This window comes from Athene cunicularia (assembly GCF_003259725.1).
Source record: "Athene cunicularia isolate RWA chromosome 18 unlocalized genomic scaffold, athCun1 chr18_part1, whole genome shotgun sequence".
NCBI classification, from domain to species: domain Eukaryota; kingdom Metazoa; phylum Chordata; class Aves; order Strigiformes; family Strigidae; genus Athene; species Athene cunicularia.
In genome coordinates, this window is record NW_020799123.1 from 6,494,937 (window position 1) to 6,499,122 (window position 4,186).

The following is a 4,186-nucleotide window of genomic DNA, read 5'->3' on the forward strand; positions in this document are numbered from 1 at the left end:
CTCGGGCATGGGGACAGGGCTGAAGGTTGATGGGGACCCGCGGGGCTCGGGGCGGCGGTGACAGCACCGCCGGGGCTTCGGCCGGGGCTGGCTCGGGGCCAGGCTGTGGCGATGAGGCCTTGCCCTGAGGCTGGGGGGTCTGGGCAAGCAGGTGCCATCCTCCGAGTCGCTGGTCTGTGGAGGGGCGCGGGCTGTACCTGGGGGCAGCAGCCGGCCCCGGGGGACAGTGTCAGGTCTGTGTCAGGTCTGCCAGATCCGTGCCTGTGTCAGGTCTGCCAGGGCCGTGCCTGTGTCGTGGCACTCCTCGCCTCTGACATCTTGTGCTTCGCTAAACGGCGTCCTGTGGTAGGAGACTGAGAGGCTGCTGTCGGAAGGGATGTCCACAGCTCCTCATGTATTCAGCTGCAGATTTGCATCACCACAATGTTTGCCCGTGCCCCCTTTTCTGTATATATATATTTTTTTTTTCTTCCTGGATAACTGGTTTCAAACCTTGCCCTGCTTTTCGGTGGTAGTCAGTTGAAAGAGCTGTTGGCCAACCATGCTGTTGGGAGAGCTTTTTGCAGCAGAAGCAGTTTCCATCTGTGACCTGTGAAATAATGCTTTATTTCTGCAGGCTGAAGAGGAGAAGGAATTAAGTGAAAGGAAGTCAGGACTGTGTATAGGGAGGGTGATTCCTTAGAGGTCCAACAGATGTTGCACATGTCCTGGGACCTAGCTTAGTTCTTGTCTTAAGTTGAGAGCCCACTAGCAGCAGCATACTAGCAGAAAATTAGCAGACTGTCCTTCTGTCTAAGGAGGAGAGGGATTTTGCTGTATTGAGAAATCACATCTCAGGTTCTGAGCTACAATGGAGAATTGCTGTTATGATCCACCTTTGGCGGTGAGGGATTAATAGCTGCTAAGAAAACTTGGGGGATGATGGCAGAAAGATATTTAACGATGGGAAATGAATTCAGAAGAAAAGGGAATGGATGCAAAGAGGCAAAGGTAATAGGAGAAAACCTGTGAAAACTCAAGAGATGAAGACTGGGACTGGGAAATGAATCACAGATGGTAAGGCTGGAATAGCCTTTGAGAAACCATGTTTATGTTTTCTAAAGCAGCATCACTTCTACCTGCATTGTTCAGAAATGGCTTTTATGAACATGTTCTTAAAAACCTCCAGTTGTGGATGTTCCACAACATCCCTAGGCAAAAAGAGAAAGTGGATGAATTAAAGTTTTAAGATTCTTCCAAAGTCTCTTCTGGATGCCAAGTAGATCAGAGTGCCTTCAGCTTTGGACTATCCTTCCTCCACTGGGAAACCTGCTTATAAGTGAGATTGGGGGGTGGGAAATCAAGCCTACAGGGATCTTCTCAGTCTGCTGTTCACAAAGAAAATCCTGTATGAGGCAATCCTTCACATCGCCAGCCAAGAAGAGAGTGCTCCCCTCCCCTGGTTTATTGATGTGTGTAATGAAAGAAGGTTCACTGGGGCCCTGAATAATGGAAGGATAAAAAGCTTCATTCTTGGTTGGATTAATTCACATCTTTGTGGTCTAGGTGAGACTAGCTGCCATGTGGAAAAAGGGTGGGGTATTGGCGCTCCCATATTTACATACCGTAGAAGGGCACTGGTGTTTGCTTGTGCAGGATGTGTGACTGGACTTTCCTGGAGCCTTCTGAGCTCATACCAGCAGCAAGCTCCATGTACCCTCCTAGTCCATGAGACCCTGGATTCAAAACCAGACTGCAATAATGGACAGAGGCAAATCCTTCAAAGCTATTAGCTCAAAATATGCTTTGCTTCCTCAGCAGGATGTCTTCTTTTTTGCAGCCTTCTTCTCTGACATTAGGTAGCTGGACAAATAGGTTTTTGTCAAATCATTGGTAACATGAAACCACGAGTTTAGTAATGCACTATGTGGTGTTTCCTAAGGCTCTGATGGAAGGAAGTACTTGAGCAGAAAGCACTGTTCGCTCACTGGTAAAGGTTCAGAGTTGGCACTGCAGTTAAATTTTTCTTAAAAAATAAGTTCTTATAATCTCCAGGTTTTCATTAATTAAAAAATGAGTATTCCTGTGTTAACATTCAAAAAAAAAAATCAATCTGTAAGGAACATAGCACTTGAATGATTGTAGTGCATGTGGAGCCCAGAACTTGAAAGCTGAACTGAGTATGGGCGCAAATGAAACTGACTTAATTGATTTTTTTAATTGCCAAAGAGAAACTGTGAGGTGTAAGAGTATTAAAAAAGAAAAATCACTTCAGAATTATTTCAATCATTAAAAAAGGGCAGTAGTACCAGAAAGAAGGAATTATCTTATGCTACAGATGTATATTTATAACCACACATGGTGAAATGGTCTCTTGGATTTTTAAATGGTACGTATATATTACATAACACTGTACTCCTTTAAATTGATAGAGCCCACCCTTTTAATAATAAACCAGGTGTTCTTTATCATAAAGAATGTGTGAACCTTACTAAATTGTCCATAAAAATGCTGTCAACTTAACAGGTGAAGGGAAACAGACTGTATGAAATGAAAACCAGTCAGTGGCAGAGCAGGGAACTGAAGCTGGGAGTCTTACCAGCCGGGGAAACGGGCTTTCTTTTCTCAGCCACTTGGCGGTTAAATGGCTCCTGCAAGCAACTGACTGGAAGATAAGACATTTTAATCTTGTGAACCAGCTTGTTAGATTTTGATGCTAGCTATTCCGCTGCTTTTAAAGAGACAGAAAGGATCAAATAGGAGGGACAGACTCCAGTCCTTTCTTTTTCCCTGATGTGGAAATGCAGTAGTACAACAGGCTGTTATTTTCAGCCTGATAAAAGCACATCTTGCACTTAAGAGTGGTTGGTTTCTGGTAGCCTGTTTCTGATAGTATTCAAGCTTGACTCCAGTGTCTAAGTGTCTTAGGTTGATCAAAACCAAAATTATTGTCTTAAAAGCAAAGCTGTAACTAACACTTCACGCAGCTGACTTTTGTCTTAGACTTTCTCTGCCAGACTTTACAAATCCCATTTTCCAGTTTCTTTTGTAACACTGTCTCTGCTGTGGGAGCAGAGAACTGGCGACAGACTCCTGTGGAGTCTCTCCTTGATTCTGCACTGCTGACTGCAAAGATCCTATAGAAAAATTTTCTATTGCTCTGAAATCTGTGTGGAGCTGCTGTCCTTGGCAGCAGGGATGAAATCTTACTAGTTATTAACATTTTGAATAAATCTGTCCCCAGCCTTTCCTCTTGCACAGTGGTTCACAAACAGGTGATACAAAAGTGTGTGAATTGCCTCAAGACTAGTGCTCTGGCCCTGCAGGGTTGCCTGATCTCCTAGAGCTCAGTCAAGTGCTGCATGAATGGCTCTCTGGTCATTACAGTCCACAGTTCGACCTTATTTATGGTGGAAAGGAGCACGCTGCTGTTACACGTTATCTGAGCTTGCATAGTCCTGGCTAAAAACCCTGGTCAGGAATGAGAGACCTTCTCTGCTGCTGAGTTGCAGAAAAAGGAGAGTCCCTGCCCCAGATGCCTCGCTACCTTGGCTGGTGGGTTACTCGGTGTGTTGTCAAGAAGCAAGACAAGTGGCTGCTTGGCCCCTGGATTCTCTGCTAATGGTTTGCAGCAACTGTACAACTGGTTTAAGGACAGTCCATAGGTATGGCCCTGTTGGAGGAATTGCTGGGAATAGGCATTCAATATAAACGTGTAAGCTCAGAGAGCTCTTAGTTAGGAGGAAGGTGCACTCACCCTGCTTGAGTTTGTGAGGGATGGTGTCTGAAAGAGAAAGCGAAGGTGGTGCTCGCGTTAGGCTGAAGACAGTAACGAATGGGGGGAGGCTGTGCCTTGGGACCTTTTCCTGTTTATAGGACACGGTCAGCTCCCCTCTGTTTTCCTGTTTCCCGTGACATATCCTGTTTTCCTGGGGACTGCCTGTTCAGGGCCGTGATTTTCTGTTCAGTAGCTGGTAAGATGAGTGTCTTCCTTTTCTGACTCCTGCAACATGTGTGTAGCGTGCTTTAAAGAACCTGAAACCCAACATTTAAAACTATTGGGAAATAAAGACTGGAGGTGTCCAGTAGGACTGGTTCTGCATTTGTGTGGGTAGAAGGTCTTTACACCTTGCCCAGGTGAACTGAAAGCAAAAGTCTCCCTCCTTGCCCACTCTGAGATGTCACATCACCTCCGCTTTGCCCACTG